Below are 18,231 nucleotides of genomic sequence, written 5' to 3'. Positions count from 1 at the left end.
TATAGATTACTAAGGACAGAAAAAGCCCCATGAGCAACTATTCTGTTTGGCCATGTTGAAAATTTGATGTCTCCTCTATAAAATGGTGTACTGTAGCCGAACCAACTTATGTATATTTTGTACTCAACATGGTGTACTTTTCTAGATTAAAAGAAGCAGCTACAACATGCATGAGCATGCACATGAATAATGTGCCATCTCTGTATGCAACACCACTCGTCTCCCATGTGTTGCCCACTGCACGCAGTCATTATTTCCTGTCAATCTGTGCATGTGCTTGGTATTTATATCAAGTGCAGGAATTGCGCACCTTGCCAATAAAAATATAAACCAGTACACAGAGGCATACTGTAAATGCATAAGTGTAAATATATGGCTGTAACTGAATAAATGCCAGCCATAAATAGTATTAAAACTTGTTTTGATGTGATGTAAAAAATAATTATAATTTTGAACAGACTGGTCCAAATCCTTTAAAAAAATTAAATCAAGCTTGATCTTATCAAATCTTCCAAAGAGAATTTGCTCTTCCAAAATGTGCATTTATGATTAGACACATTATACATTTATTATTACACAGGTCAAATGAGCTTCTGCAGAGATAATGGATTTTTTTAAAGGACACGCATGCTGTTAAATTAAGTGTCTACAGGTTAGGAGCCTCTAACATACTAGGTTAATGGAAAAAAAACACCAGGACAATGTGGTAGCAGCTGCTGAGGCCATTGCTGTCGTACATTTTCACACCAATGATCCACCTTTTCCAACAAGGAGGTTGCGATACTGACATCCTCTTTGACATTTATGCTCATCAAGTTGTTGCCCAATGGATGTCTCAGAAAAGGCCACTTGATCGTAGTGTACAAGACAGAGTGCATAGGCCGGCTGGGATTTTTTTCATTCTGGTTGTTACAAAATGTATCTTGTCTGCAGACAGAGACCTTGACAGAGGACCTTTACCAATATCCATCCTTCTTGAGAAGTTATTTTTTGTTGCTCGGTTATATTTCAAAGTATAGACTCAAAAAACCAGCAATAAATAAAGAGAGAAATTAAGGTTAGGACTGAAACAGCCTAAATGGGCATCATGGAGAAATACATCCGTCCCAATTGCATTGCTGATTCTGGCACAGATTAGCATAGCCTGTAAAGAATTGCTGATATCACTAAAACAGGCTATACTAATTAAAGCCAGAATCATCAATTCAGATCTTCGGATACCTTGAATCCTAAAAATGGAAGAGAGGTTCGGTTCCAAGTGAACCTGCTGTTGGAAGCAAATCAAAAGTTAGCATCAGAAAGTGAGTAGTTGGATGAAAGAAAAAAGAAAAGCACACAAGGAACGGGATTCTTCCTTTGTATAAAAACAAGTTAAATGTGACACGTTGAATTAATTCCAAAAACATTCTTATTTTCTGTCCTGTTTAGGGCAGGAGGGAATTAAACTGTTTTGTTTTCACACCACTTAAACGGGGTGATGAAAATACGTCCAGTTTGCAAATCCCTTTTTGCCACTGCCAGTGTTCAACACATGGTTCATTTCATTTCAGAGCAGCACAGTAGCGGTGAAAAAGGTCCACAGGAAAGATGTCCCCTCGTTCTATAAGCAGTCTTTATCAAACAGAGCAGCACACACAAATGCATCACGCCAGGACTGGTTTCTCAATGACACCCAGCATACAATAGATGGTGAGAAATGAAGGGGGCATACGAAAGAAAAGGAGAAGCGTGGGGCAGGTGCCCATGTGAGACAGAAAATTAACATCCAAGGACAGAGTTAGGAAGGTACAGTTTGACAGAAAACAAATGAACAGGGAACTGCGGTTTGAGATAAGGGAAATATGCATTCTGTCTCAGACCTCGAATTACCCGGTTTAAGTTAAAACACTGCAGAGTTTCCCACAAAGAGGAACAAAACAACAACAAGGAAAGATGAGTCAAAAGCCTTAATAATGACGACGCTTTACCGGCTTTGACTCTCAGACTTATATGTCAAAGAGATGACGTTCCCTGTGTTTGGTTTGGTTTGTTCTTTGAAACCTGAATAGAATAGTGGTAAGTAATCACCTGAGAGTATGACTGTTTGTCAGGATTGTCCAACTAAAAAAATTGGCACCCATGATGCTTTGGTCAGAAGTCTCAATCCTTTACAGCCTTTCAACGGCTTAGTGAATGTGGAAACTGGAAGAATTTATCATAATAATGATACAGACCAAAGATACAGTGCTCAGCAGACGGTTTACTGATCCATCACCACGGCATTGTGACGCATTCCCAGATTTCTATCACTGACTTTGAAAAGGAAAAAATTCCAGTGAGGTTGTGTAAACCAAATAACTAAACTGCGTTGACAGAAGGTCAAAAGACAAAAGGAATAAAAAAAAGTGTTTGCTCATTTTCAAGCTTCTATTTCAAGTGCCGCTGGTTCATTTGTTGAGTAAAATGAGAGAAGCTGGCAGAAATTCATATTTGGAAAGACGAGAAACAGGCCAGTCTGAATCATACTGATTTGAATTTGTGAGTCTTCTTATTTGGTCTTTTGCCACTAAATTGACGAAAACGTGGATTGCAATGGAACTACAAATGTAAATACAACTTAAAGTTACGGGCCCTCCTCTGCATTTGTGTGTCTGTGGCCTGCAAACTTTGACACAAGAGATTTACTCCAAGGCCTCAGGGACATATTATAACATTAGTTTTAACAAGACCAATCATCTACTACTATACCAACAGTTCTGCAAGATTTAGATACTGCAATATTTTGGGCTTTATCTTAAAATTAGCACATAGTGGAGCCAAGTGCGACGCAAGTGTCTTTTCTAGTTTTGAACGACGCAGTTGACAGCTCGCACAAAACAAATGTACATGTGCCCAGCTGAGCTCCAATTGGTGTGTTGGTGTGCTCGTGTACGTTGCTATCTTGAGGCAACAGAAAGTGACTGATTAACAAAAACCCGGTCTTTAATAAAGGGTGCAGTATTTTGCAGGAAATTTAAGGGCGCATTATTAAGCAAGTAATGTGTGTCTGCATGGTCAGATGCTCAGCACTCATATACTCTTGTTAAACACACAGGGACACGTAGCAGTGTACAAACATGCAAATAATTAAAAATAAAAGGTTATAACGTGAAAGATTATTATTGTGAACATCAGTCTGCTCCGGTACATTTCCTCTGTAAAGAAGTGTTCTTTCTTACTAGTTGGCAAATCTGCCATTAAAAAAAAAATCTGACATGGTGCAAGCACACCTGTCTGCTAGTGGGAACAGGCAATGATAATCTAATTGGTTAATTTCACGTTATGGCCAAAACACGACTATGGTTAATTAAGAGACAAAGTACAACACCTTTGAACCACGCGCTTTACTTTGCACTCAGATTATTGACCATTAAACTAGCAAAAGAGGAATTTGACACACCGTAAATGTGTTTTAGACTTTGTGCTCAGATCATTCAAATTTAACCCTTTAAGTTAAATACAAATGTCACTACACTAACACGAGAGCTCAGATGTTGTTATTAGTTTTGCAGTATTTTGCCATAAAACAAAGAAAAGGTCAAATACAAATTATGGCATGATTATGGCGCTACTAAAGCTTCACTGAAGTTATCTAGTGAGAGGTGTAAGTGTATAAGATGTATTAAATATTTCAAACGTGTACAGACATTGGTGCTATTTCCACTAATGCATTTCGTGTCTGCAAAATAAGATGTCTAATGGTGGGCTGAAGAACTGCACAAATTGAAACCACCACATAAAAATAGATCCATGTCACAGGAGAAAAGGTGGAGACATACATCTGGACACTGTCTCCAGCAGGTATGGGACTGTGTGTTCTGGCAGCTAAAAAGGAAGGATAATAAAATCAGGGAATTTTGTGGAGGGAGGGAAATGGAAAAAAAAAAAAGGAAAGGGAGTTTTGAAAAAAAAAAAAAAAAAAAAAAAAAAAAAAAAAATCTAAGTATCAAAGTGTTGTTGCAAGAGTTTTCTACAAACTCGCAAGTTCCCGATTTCCTCTTTGGCATATTTAAGGAAATGGATGTAACAATCAACAGGACAGAACAGCTGTACTTCACTTCCGTGTGCTAAAAGGGCTACATCTCACACAAAATTCTCCATATTTATGTAAATCTATTCAAAACAAAGCTAAAACTATGCACTTTAATTATGAATATTATAGTAGTAATAGTATATTAATAGTGATATTAGTAATACTATTTACAATTTTATGTCAAACTGAAGGGTCTTAAGTACAAAAAAAGGTCTTAAGCGAAGTAAGAACATACTGAGGGTGCTCAGTTTATATACTATAACTCGAGATTATTCTAGATAATGGTGATAACGTTGGCAAGTGTCCTTGTCTAATACAATAATTTGCAGTGCAGGAGATGGAAAAAAAAAAAAAAAACATCTTTAAAAAGTTGAAAATGTATGAAAACTGGCCCCATGGCATCTCAGTGCTGCAATATAGGAACCACTCTAAATTGTATTTTATTAAGTCTACTGTTGCAAGGATAGGAGTATATAATTTATGGGAACAAGTTTTTAAAAAGTACCTAAAATGCACAATAAGTGCCCAGACATGTTAGCACTGGTACACCAAAGGCACATAAGATTAGGGCTGGGCAAAGGGCAATCTTTTTTTGGATTGGGAAAAATCCATCCCAGAAAAGGCAGATCGCTGTGGAGCAAACATATTGACTGAAAGAGGCAGCAATTACAGCCAAAGCTGCCTTTGGACAAAGCAGTCAGTGGATGAGCTCGTAAAGTGCAGGGATGGGACTTGGCTAAAGGGTTGTGCAATATGGCTGGAAAACAAATTAGATTCATTACGTGCAACATATCATGTGCTATCATCCCCTGGAACATTGGCGCGCGAGTGACTCGGTGAGGGTGAGGTAAGAATACACAACACGGGAGAATAGAAACAGCAAAAACGTCTAAATAGTAAAGGTTGCATAGTGTAGGAGTTCATGTTCAGGAATATTTCTTCACAAATACCATCTGACAATGACAACATATAACAAATGTTTACCACATAGAGTATCTGTGGCATACTTGGTGGCAATGACACAGCATTCAGTCTTGACACGAAAGGATCTCAAAGTCCTGACTTCAGAGTAAAAAGTCATCAGACACAATGTCACAGCTGCGGTTCTGCATCATCTCTGCTCTGGTACTTTTCCTTTCTTTAATACCCATGACTTCTTCAATCTGCCCAAAGAGGCTTCACCTCATAACCACAGGGCCACTCCATCACAGCACCACTGTATTTTTTTGAAGTTTACTAGTGTCCCAGCGAAATACACATGGCACATAAACAGCTCTGCACGGTGACGAATGGACTGAAAAAGCAAGAAAGTTTACAGAATGTAAGCTTATAAAAGAAGGTTTATGTGTAGGTGTCTCACATAGGTACCATGTGTATAGGTATTGTAGTTTACACAACATAAAACAAATTAAGGTTTAAAGTCACATCTGTGTGATCACAGATAGTCTAAATCTAATTATCATTGCAATAACACAAAGTAAATTTGTACAATTTCTCATCTTCTGAGAAGTAATATCTAACCTTTAATATACAGCATAAGATTTACACTATGTAACAAGTGAACACGTTACTTTTCAGAGGGATGAAATGCCCCAAGCCATTTAACAAGATTATCATATAGTCCAAGCGAGGCATCTTTCCCAATAATAACAAACAGCTATATGAAGACTGAAAGGCACATCAGCTGGTACAAGAAAAGACATCTTAAGTCAAGAGAAAATAGAGTTGCACCAAAAATATACAGCAGCCAACATTTTTTAATAAAGATGAATACAAACTGACAGAAAGGGGTCACTGTCTATAGCAGCAACATTTAGCACAAGTACCGTGCTTCTTAAGTGCTGCAATTGGTTAAAGACTGTATTTGATTTTCCGTGCTGGGGACGGAGAAGCTTGCCAAGTCCGGTGCAAACCTTCCTGTCCCAACAGATTTAAACAGACACTGTATTTAAAAAAGTATGATACAAAGCAAAGAAACACAGAAACAACCGTGGGCTCTATAAATTATCTAGTTCTTATTCATGTATTTTGCACAATTAACAAGTGTTGAGTAAGTGTGCTGCTGTGTTATATAAATTTAAAACGTGGAAGCTGGAATTGACAGATAGTAAATATTAAGTGACCTGGATCGTGACTAAGGCCAAAAGCTATGTTTAGTACATTCCAAGGAAACACACATACTTAAAACTGCTTGAGCAGGAATTGAAAACTATTAATGTAGACTGAGATTCCCATTTGACACAGCTGAAGGGTTTTTAAAGAGATTGAAAACATTGCACCATTTTAGAAAATGCCTAATCCTGCTGTAGTTTCATCAAAAGTTTGAGTGGACAGTAAAGACTTCATCAGAGTGAGCTTACTGTAATAATGTACTTAGATTTCTTAACTTAGTCAAAGATTATTTTTTAAATTGCAAATAAGAGGCCCTGAGAACTGCAGCTGAATACCAAAAATGTTTGAAGTATTATAATACAGAGCCCCACTGACTAATGAAGTCCCACTGGACTGGATTTCCTCGCTGTAATTCACCTTTTGTTCTCACAAAAAAAAAATAGGTGGGCAGATTATGACAGCACCTAAAAGAATATTGTGGCTTTAAAAGAACCGAGTAAATGCAAAAATGTTGAATGTTGTAATGGTTAATTAGCACTTTTTGAAACATTTGAAATGTATTCTAAAATAAGCAAAACATATAGATTTATAGGAATATATTCATGATCATGATTCATGATCACTCAACCCGAGAGTTTCCTTCAGAGAGGCTGCCTGTAAAGCCTAAATTACTGGAGCAGAACTTTGGATTTCAGCAAACGAGATCCCAACAGGTTTTCCTAATTTCTGAAGTAAATAAATTGTAATTACTTACTGGAAACTAAATTTCATGCAGGTGCAAATTAGGGTGATATACATATCCCAAAGTTTCCACAGTGTTTCTGTTGCACACAAGTGGAAAGCAGCACCAAAATGTGGAAAAAAAAACCAAAAAAGAAAATGGGGAAAGCAAAACGTTCGTGAAAAAGTATTCCAAGTTACCTTGCTTGATCAACATCAGCCCCTGAGTTAACCGCGTTTTTGTGACCAAGTGCGTATTTGCGATTTCACCATGGAGTTGAAATTTGAGCAGACAGCGCACATCAGATCTTGTGTCGGGAAATTCAAAACAGAGACCCTTCAAATGCTTCCGAAACTCCGTGACAATGAAGCCGTGAGATGAGCCGTGTCATGTTTCACCCGTTCACAGCTTGATGAAAAGGTGCTGATGTTGATCAAGTGACAGAAAGTCGTTGCTTCACACCGCTCCGTGCACATCATGGTGCTGCGCTCCGTTCCTTCACTGCAGGAACACTCTCTGAACTTTTCCATCGTATCAGTAAATCCCGGCGTTAAACAAAAACATTTTCCAGTGACTTCTTCAATTGTGGGTTTCGGATTAACAACATTCCTTAGAGCATTTCAAACCTTAAATCACTGATTACAATCTGCCACTAAACATCGTGAATGTCCAATAAATTCTAACGATGTAATGCAATGGCTGAAACAGATACGGTAAAACAAACACATCACTTTGGACACATAATCATATTCTAATAAATGAGGTGACAAAGGTGATTTATCTGTGCCTTCCCGCGCTCACGCACAAATGTGTTTGTCCATTTCCTCTTGTATAATCGTGCCTGCGCCTCCTGTTACTGCAAACCTAAATGAAATGCACGCTGACTGAATTCTATCCAATGCTTGAGTGCCTTTAACCACTCTTGCTGGTATAAGCACACTCAGATATTCTGAAACAAACTGTAGACCCACTGAACTTTGGACAGAGTAACAACATCTACACAGTACATACGCACCATTTCTTTAGTGACAAATGAGCATTGCCTTCGGGCAGTTAATAAATTGTTTTTATAATGTTTGCTTGATTTTAATGTTTTTTTGTGTGTGTATGTTTCACTTACAGAGATTGCATTGATTATAGCCTGAGGTTTTCTACTTTCAAATGAATATAAGTCTGGTATCAATCATCACTTCAGCGCAAGATCTAATTTCCATAAAAAGGCACTTTCACCTCAGGCTACCTACTTCATTTGATACGAAGTTATCAGGAGAGTTGAAGGCAATATTTTATGACAAAACAAGATGTACAGCATGATACACCATGTAGACAGAACTGCATCGCTATATCTTCCGTATGCAAGTTACAACCAGGGGATGCATTTTATTATGATAAGAAAAGGTTATAGTATTATGATTGTTGGCATTTCTTTTCAATCACAAAAGCTAAAGTAAATGCAAAATGTTTATGTGTTTCTCTATGCCAGGACCACTTGCAATGTAAATGTTTTGTGGCAAGTTTTACGTCATTGATAAATAATAAAGAGTAACTTACACTGTGAAAATATAAAACATTCAATTAAAATTATTATTTTCAATTTCATGTCACTATGTAATCACCAAATCAAACCCGTATGTGTGCTGTCAGGTTGGAATTCACAGGAAATACTGGACCCGAATTCTGCGAGCTCACATCCAGAATTTCAGGCCATAAAACAAAGTCTAATCCTTCCTCTTGTGGATCCAACAAACTTATCCATGTGAGTTTCTAAGGAACTACCTGTCGTCTTCCTCCTCTTAGCACTAGTACTTTGCCTTCGATGACGTTTCTAAGGTTCTTATTTTAAATCAAATCACTTGTTTCAATCAAACCACACGAGTGCTGTGTTTCCGAGGCTCTCTATATCTCCGGTTCTCTAATGACATTACACATGGTTACACCTCACATATATATTTAGAAGTGGAAGTGGTGATAGCAGTTTTCATGTTTTGCTTCTGTGGTTGTTGCTGTCCAGCTACTATTACGCCTGCTTATTTTTATGTGTGCTGATATTCAGTTTCCACAGGTAATAATTTACAGATGATTTTCAATGACCACTGAGGACCACTATCTTACATGGGCCTTTCCTTATGCTAATAACAAACTGCTTGGAATGTGCATCCAAATTAAGATAAAGCTGGATTTACAAACAGTTTCACATGGGTACTTGACACTTTTTTTTGATGTAAGCAATAGCCCTGTAATATTCAATATTTATCAACAAAGCAAATAAATAAGCAAAAAATTATTACAAAATAACGACACATTAATCCTTCCATCAAGTATTGCCTGTGAATCCAAACCCTGTTTCATTCTTCTGTTCCATAGACATTCAATATTGCCTAAAAGCCCATGTAGCCCAAATTTCCCATGTATCACTCCTCACTTCAGATGCCAACAGTTTTTCTCATAAAATGCACTGATTCAACAATGCAACCGCCTCTGAAAGGCAAATTATCGACAGCATAAGGCGTCTGTTTCAAACAGCTTGCAGCTCTCCTTCTTTCTCTTGATCTCTCCTCAGCATTGGAAGGTTTATCTGAACTGTCAGATCCAGCATAGTCACCTGCATCTTGATTGGTGTTTGAACATAACAGCCATTTCAAAACTCCCCTCATCCCGCTTGCTAAAATCAACAAGTCAGGAGTCCAAATCTGACTGCGTCAAGCCAACATTTGCATTATGCTTTGTGGGAAATGATGAAATGTCACCCTACGTGGCTGAACACAGGAAAATGTTCTTTCTAAAGTGTTTAAATAATTAACATCTAATTTTTACATGATTGAAATGTGATATGCAATGTGTATACTGTATATAATAACAGTTGTCTGTAATAAAATTAAACTAAATGACATTTAGTTTTGAGTGTTTTGGAGTGAAATAGTTGGACTTGCTCATTTTCCATCCACTTTCACAGTTTTGGAATCACTGTGCGAGAACAACAAACAAATGTACCAGTCCAAGGATGAAAATACTCCACTGCAGGAAGAAAAATGCTGTTATTTGGTCACAAATGTCAATACCAATGGAGTAAAGTACAGCATTTCCCATAAACAGGTGCTACTTTGGTGGTAGAAAAAAAACACTCCGTTAGAACGCCTTCTTTCGCTCTTTTACAAATATTTTTGGTCACACACCTGTCTGAGTTGCGTGAGCTGCAGTAACTGAATGGGGAAAAGAGGCTTCTCTCCAGAAAATAGCACTGAGTTACATTCCCCCCGCCCCCCCCATAAAGTGCATTTGTCTCTACATGCACAGCAGCCACGCACCATGCAACCCAACACCACAAGAAAATGAACACTAACAGGTGCATTTTGTTCAAATCTCACTGTTGAAGAATATTTCAGATAAAACACCGGAACATACTTAGGTCATTAAAGAAAAATAAATTAACCTTAATTAAAAACTAAAGATATTTTTTTTGGTTGAAAGGTTATCTCCAGTCAGGTCAAAGGAAAAAAACAGTCAGTGTCAGATGCATGGATAAGTTTATTTAAAATGATGGGAGAGATGGTGTCATTTATGAATACGAGGGATTCTCTCACTCTTAACTCACCAAACGTTTTGGTGAGGTGAAGTGTCTGGAGGTCACCTTTCAGCGGAGTGCCTTTTGGTGTCCATGCTGTCTACTGGGGGCGTGTGATTATCCTCCTCCAGCCGGATCATGGCATCTGGGAGGCAGAGGGAGAAGGAGAGGAAAGGAGAGAACGTGTTAAAAAGTCTGTGTCCAAATTAGGAAGTGAAAAACATATAGCACATTGACTTTTTCAGCATTTTAAATGGAGGTAAAGCTTCAACAGGTGGGAAAGACCATCACTTAACTCTGCAGCCTCTTTGAGCCAAGATGACTACGCTTTCTCCCCAGCAATTATATATATTTTCCTCTTCAAATAAAGCCAAAGGTTTTTACTCATCAACCCAAGAGTCTATTTCTCATGTATGCCACAGCCAAGTAGCTCATATTGCTTTCTGTATTACACCTTGACATCCACCGCAATGTTAAAATCTTTCTTTATGCTTTATTTATGCAATATGTTTCAATCAAGGATCTACTCGAGTTATGTTGCTGCCATTCCCCACTGGATAATATCTGTCAAAGGGAAGAATGGCATGTCTTCATGTCTAGGGAAGTGTTCATGCCTTATATAGTCTTGGTCTAGTAGAGTTGCCTGCTGCACATAGCTGGATGTAGCCAGGGGCTAAGGAAGCAGACCTTCTGAGAGCTCATTAAAACAGTCTTCAAGTCTTAAGAGACAAATATGAATGTACTACAAAAGAATGAGCTTGCCATTAAAAATAATCAGAAGTAATGGAGCGGTTCCCAGACTGTAAAATACATTTATTAAAAACGGAAGTCAGCTTAGAGCTCAGATGGATACATGAAAAAGGGTGGGAGATACGAATATTCGAACAATTCACAAACACCTCTCATATTGTGAAACAAATGAGCCCCCTACGTTCCTTTTCGTATTACATGTACCAATTACACCTCAAAGGTCAGTTGTGGAGACACTGCTTGTCTAATGGGAAGTTGCGTGACATTTCTAAATAAGGGTGATTCTCTTTGCAGTGACATCTATATTTAGTAATACTGACATTTTCACTGGCTGCATGAAAACACACAACATTTAAATGGAAAACCAGCAACTGCTCTGTATTATCTTATTAAGGGTCTTCTAACAAGATGGACTATTTCATCCTAATACTGGCGACTGCGCTTGGCCTCTTTGCTCCTCAGTTTAGCCGAGTCTGTGTGTGTGTGTGTGTGTGTGGGGGGGGGGGGGGGGGGGGGGGTGCGCGTTCTCAAGTGAGCCAGAAAGAGGACTGAACGAGACAATTACCATCTTCAAGTTTCCACTTTAAATCCGTTACAAGCCTTGATCTGAGTCTCCATTTGCATGAAATACCCTATGAATGAGGAGGCTTTTCCCACAATAAAATGAAATGGTAATTATCCAGATAGAGATTGTGAATGTACAATGGCTCATTACCAGTCTGCAACAGAAATGTGTCATACAGCACATGTGAAGGGCACTCTTTTAAAGTAACAGATAAAAGGTCAAGTAATTATATCGGCTTTAGTTTCACAGCGAATTATTCTGAAGGAGAAAACTGTACTCACTTTCAGATTTTAACTGTGAGGAATGCGAAAAGAAATTCCTCAACAGATTTTTGTTTCATACGTAAATAAGCATGCATACATCAGGGATTGGAAGGTCCAACACGATGCTGCAATTCTCCACAACAGGGCGAACTGTGTGGTTGAAATTGTGACAATGTGGTAATTTCAATTGTTTTTCAACTGTACAGTATTTCCGAAGTACTTAATAATAACTAGCTAGGGTTTTAATCAGCATTATTGCACTATTAAAATGTGTAGTTGCAAGGAAACCGACCAAGTGCCTACCAATTAAAAGCGGCCACGGTTTAAAGAGGAACTCGCTGCAACATCACACACTGCAGCCAAACTTCCAAAAATTACGGATTTAGAAGGTCGGATAATATATTAAACCTAACTTCTCAATTCTATTAATATCTACATACATTAAAAATTTAACCAGTTTAAATTGAATTTTTTTCACACGTCAGGTTTGATGTGTTCATCATATCCCATTTTGTCTCCTTTATTTTTTTACTTTAAGCCAAATTAATAAAAAAAAAAAAAAAAACTAGTGTTAGTTTGTCAGTTTAATTTTCTTAAATTTATACTTGGTGTAAGTGTGTGTAACAAATAATCTCTCCGTAACTTGTTTGCATAGTGTGATCCGTTCTAATCATGATGTGTAAATCTCCATTTAACAAACCCTTCCGTTATAACTAGGCTATGAAGGACATTACAAAGATTGATATAACTCTGTATACATCAGTCACGAGTAAAACTTGAAAAGAACCACCTGGGCTCTTCATGTGTATTAACGGAGGTATATACTGTATGAGTCTACTGTTCATCATCCTTAAAGCCCACAGCTTGGACTGACAGAAGCAGCAGTCAGTCGCTGGGACACAGAAACCACAGTGATTGCGTAGATTAAACATAAACCAGCGCAAATCTCATGATACTTTCACTCACCTGCCCACGTCTCTCTGCCTCCTAAATGGAGCCCCTTATCTCACCCAGCTTTGGTCCAATATAAATCTCATTGCAAAGCTCTTCAAATTTATTGCCTGAAAATCCATTGATATCATCTTTCACCGTATGTTTATCCTACCTTGTGAGCGCAGAAAAGCGAGAACAACCACCCAGACCCTAAATAACTGCCCTTGATTAATGTGTTTTGGGATTTATGTCATACGAGTCAAATACCCAGTGTCGGGTTGATTTAAGAGCTGCAAGTTCTGCTGGGGTGTGATAAAAATGGGGCTCAAACTTTATTGAATTCTTAGGCAAAAGGAAAGAATGTTTACTCAGCCTGCCTCTGATACTAACTATCAAGCAACAACTTAACTTTGCTGCAAATACTTCATCCCTCTGTGGTAAATGCTACGAATAACTCAGTATCTAATCACCTGCTTGTAAGGGCTTTGCGAGAGCCCCCGTGCTTCAGTGAGTGTCTTACAAATATATATTTTTTTGTCTTTTTCTGAAGTGATACTGCGGGGGAGTGTATATTGTCTCCAGCTGTAAAACGGCATACAGGAATGTGTAGGAGCCAGGCAGTGTGTGTGTGTGTGTGTGTGTGTGTGTGTGTGCGTGCGTGTGTGTGTGTGTGTGTGTGCGCGCGCGTGTGTGAGCGAGAAGCAGAAGCAGACAAATCCAAAAAGACAGAAAGAAAATGACAGACAGTGTGTGTTTCTTATGGTTGAACTAGAGTTGAGAATCAGCCAAGGTCATCCTCTTACTTATGACATACGTGGAGCCTGACTGAGCCTCTCACTTGGACGCTCTCCATCTGCTTCCACTGATAAGACCGGCTACTTCATGAGCTGCAGACCGTAACCACGGCTCTGCATTGTGTGTGATATAGCGTGATTAAACTACATTAAGATTCTCCTGCTTGGCAATGAAGAGGGCAAAAGTCTCACACAGGAATTCAATGTTTAGTTTAGGTTAAATTTTTCAAGAAAACTTCAATTAAATAAGGACTTTAATAATATCTTTTCAATATTTATAGGTGCTAGATCACTTTTGAATGATTAAACAATATAAAAAAAAGCATATACGTATAATATATGTATATACATAGTACGGAGGATGCACAAAGAAGTCAAACCTACATTAAAAAGAGATTTACAGCCACAAGGGTGGACAGACATTCGTTTAATTGGTTTAAGCAGATCAACTGGAAACTGGAAATTGCCGGCTATCACAGAGGCCTGAAACAGCTTAACTGAACTAATAAGACCTGAACCAGACAATGCCGACTGCCAACATTCCTCATGCTCTTCCTCAGTGTCTTCTGAAGCTGATATAAAATGGGAGAGGTAAATATGTGCGCAGCTGGCTGACCAGTACGAGGCTGCTCTACCTTCTCCTGATTGGCACTCAGTCACCGCCCTGTGAGATGAAGCTTGCTTTAAAATGTATGAAAGAAAGAAAATACATCTTTCCGGCACATCAGTATAAGGAAATTGAGGGGTTTTTTCTGTAAGCCCTCTGTTTTGTTGTCCGATGAGAACCGCATGAATTCTGATTCGGCAAAAAACGGCAGCTGTAACAAAGAGAAATATGGGCGATAAATATTGTACGTGCGAGACATTATTGTTTGAAGAGACCAGAGAAGCGCCATGTTCGTGGCAGTTTTAAACTGATGCATCATGATGACAATAGATCACACAGTGTTTAAGAACGTGGCAATAAAGTAATGAGGAGACAGATTCAATGTACTGGGAGGGCGGTCTGTTTTACGCTAGATTTTGCACTTAAAAATAACTGGCGGAGCCAGGTCACCAGCAAATCAAACAAATCGTGTATTCATACATCAAATTACCCGACACAAGTTTCCAGGATCAATAAACCACAGAGACGTTGACAGCAACCTGACCACAGGCACAATGTTTTCTTCATTAAACTTTCATGCTGTTAAAATGAGGAAATTTGTGAGCCATCTGCTAAAACACTTCCGTTTCCTCACACACACACACACACACACACACACACACACACACACACACACACACAGCGGCCTCGTATCCAAAAGTTCAAACAAGCGGCCAAAAGCCTCTCTGACGCCGAGAATCACTGTAACTACAGCTGATGATCTCAACATGAGATGTTTCCTGTTAAATGAGCCTTAGCCCGTGGAGGTGGACCAATTGGCAGGAAATGAGACCAAATTGATTGGGAAACAGATGGAAGAGAAGCAGCCACTATAAAGCCCGTGAGGCTGTAAAGGAAGGAGAGAGGATGAGGGGTGAAGATGAAAATGAGACAGACAGTGAGAGCAAAAAGCATGAAATAAAGGCCAGGTATGATGAAGAGGAGAGTAAAGAAATTCCTCTTTAAAATCAGCAGACTTAAAACTAAGATCTGATGTATATTTATCTTAGTGTCACTTTAAGAGAAAAACAGTACAGTTTTGTTTTTTTGTGCCAGTGAAACAGTTGAATAAAACTCAGTTTTATTGCATCGGCCTCATAAAGTTAAAAATAATTAAAGTTATCTGCAGCGCTGTTATTTGCTGTGTTTGCTGTGTAATCGTTCCAAGAAACAAGGCATGAGAGAAAAACAGAAAGGCCTTGAAAATTTGCCAAATGCAAAGTATTCTCGCCCTCTCACATTTGTTAAAAGTCATCTCTCTAAAGAGTTCCACGCGGAGACCATATCTCCGCTGTCACGGCCAGTTTTAAGACAGATTTAAGATTCATTCAATCTTTGGTTTCAGATATATCAACAGTAATGGCAGAGCAGGTCTTTGTGACCTTCCAAAAAAAAAAATTAATGAGTGGGAGACAGTCAAGCTCTTCAGAGGCGCAGTCCACGATCCAAATAGAAACACAAGGGTCACACTACCAGCGAAATTCAAAAGGAACCTGTAAAGCACTCAGACTGACAGATTTCTTAAAATACCGACATTCAACTACAATTAAATCCAAGTTATTAATGTTGTCAGAGGCTGTTTCTCATCATCATCTCGACAAATCCTGTTATATCAAGCTACATATGTGGATTTAGCCTGAATTTAACGTACGTGATGTTTGTACAGGATAATTTACACTTTTAGAAGTAAAAATACACCGTGCATACTTGACTGCAACGTATGAGATCTCACGTGATCTCGTGTGACTTTCTCACCATTCCACTGATAGCAATAGTGGCACCAGGAAAAACATAGCAATTCACCAACCAAAGCAAGGACGAAGCAGACCACAAACCTGAATATAAACAATTTAAAATACTCAAACAACTAAAAAAAAAATGGTCAAGAACACAAACAAGGCCTCACAGACACAAGTTTTGATGAGTAGGGTGGATGTTTGTTTATGCCACAGGTTACTCTGAATGTTTCCTAGGCTTTGCATTTTGTTAAATGACAGCTGATTTTGCAAACAATAAACAGCCCTGGAAGACCTGCTGGGTGGATACAACTTCTGAGCTGAATGGCCAGTCAGATAAAAAAAACTTTTTTCATTTCAGCAAATGACTCATGGCCATATTAATGAACCTCTTGTGCAAATACACACACACGGACGGCCACACCCACAACCACACTCACGGGTTTATCTACCTGACTTCATTCAGTTGCGGTCGGTGGATTAGAATCTGTCTTGTAGGTATTCATATGAAAAATTCATATGCATCTCTACATACTGCATGAAAGTCAAACAGCATGCTCAAAATACTGCCAATTCACTCCCAAAGTAGAGAAGTGAAAACGTACGATGTCAACATATAACGTAGTGCACCATTTGTTCAGAGACACAGCTGTTATTATTTAGGGTTACGGTATTACATTAAGACAGAAAATTATTATTTCCTGAATCTGCCACTTGAAATAACTCTTTGTACTGCAGGATACTTCACGCCACTGCTGAATTTAGATGTGCTGTCGACCGCACGTCTGCTGCCATTAACAGCCTATTGATCCTGGTGAAGTAGACGTTGTCGGCTAATGACAGCTCTGGCCCAAGCCAAGTCAAATTACAGTCAAACGCATTCATATAAAGTGCTTTCGATATATGGGTTGTTTGCAAAGTGCAAAGTGCATGAGTCATCAGTGGAGGGATGAGAATCGCATGTGTCGAGGGTGGTTTTCTGCCCAGAGTGTGAATTAAAAGCCCAAGTGCAGCCTCCACATCATTAACCCCTTTGGAGCTACTCTGACCTTAGATCTTTATTTGATCTCATCATGTTTTGGTGAGAGTGGAATGTTGTGTGTGTGTGTGTGTGTGTGTGTGTGTGTGTGTGTGTGTGTGATGTGTGTGATGTATGTGTGTGTGCGTGTGCGTGTGCATGTGTGTGTGTGTGTGTGTGATGGTGGTGGTGGTGGTGGTGGTAGTGGTGGGGTGGAGTGGAGTAGGGTTGGGGGGGTGCCCCTCTTTGATGTTTTAATGGAAAAATTCTTTTATCTCTCATGGAGCGTTTCAGACGGGGCCGACTGTCCAAAAAACTCAATTAGAGATACTCTGAATGTGAGCCGACAGCATAAGAGGAGGCGTGAGGCTCAGAGGTGTGAACAACACGGGGGCAAAAAAATAAACGCAACTATCAGACAAATGGGACCACAAACTGAGCAACACAAACAGAAAGAGCAGATTTTTTAATACGAAATCTTTGCTCTTTAAGTGCCATGGAGAAATCATGGAACAGTAAAGAAAAAAAAAAAACAATTGCATCAGCTCCCTGTGTGGTAGCAAGACGACCAAAGAACAAACCAATTTCTGTTTACGAGCGGCTCCAAATGTGTGACATCCAGCTGCTGCACAAATAAACTTCTCATTGAGGTTCATGTTGATGGTTAGTATTGTGTTTGATGGATAATTGAAGGCAGCTTGCTTGACAAATGATGTGTATCCTTGCTGCTCAGAGAGAAGTTCCTCAGCTCATTTAACCAGCCGTCATCCAGGGCTTCATTCTCACAAATACCACAAAGTGGCATAAAAGAATTCAGAATCCCAAAAGCTCAAAGCTCTTAGCGTGTTCAATCAGCCAAATCTGTGTGGGATGTTGCTATTTCCCTCACGAACAATATTGTACCTTCGGAGCGACGTGGAAAGGAAAAGGAGAAATGGAAAGAAGTACAAGGGTGGAAGGGATGGCAGGCGAAGGAGGTGGAACATGTGGCTGGATTTTTCTGCATCTATTTGCTGGGTAAAAGGACTGGCAGAACCCCCCACCCCCCACCCCCCTCTCCCACCCTCCTTCATTCTTTGA

General features: G+C 39.1%; 1 protein-coding gene across 1 annotated transcript in view; it reads right to left on the bottom strand.

The window, feature by feature from the left end:
- Positions 1-18,231, bottom strand: part of chrm3a (cholinergic receptor, muscarinic 3a) — a 74,240-nt gene that overhangs the window by 38,043 nt on the left and 17,966 nt on the right. The window contains exon 2 of the mRNA XM_069144471.1: positions 10,477-10,591. The gene's annotated coding sequence lies outside the window, so the exon portion shown is untranslated. The remainder of the gene's footprint in view (positions 1-10,476; positions 10,592-18,231) is intronic.

Source organism: Embiotoca jacksoni, unplaced genomic scaffold (assembly GCF_022577435.1).
Source record: "Embiotoca jacksoni isolate LCO1_2020_lvr unplaced genomic scaffold, fEmbJac1.0.p SCAF_12, whole genome shotgun sequence".
In the NCBI taxonomy this organism is placed as follows: domain Eukaryota; kingdom Metazoa; phylum Chordata; class Actinopteri; family Embiotocidae; genus Embiotoca; species Embiotoca jacksoni.
Note: the sequence above shows the minus strand (reverse complement) of the source record. Positions and strands in the feature narration are given on the sequence as shown.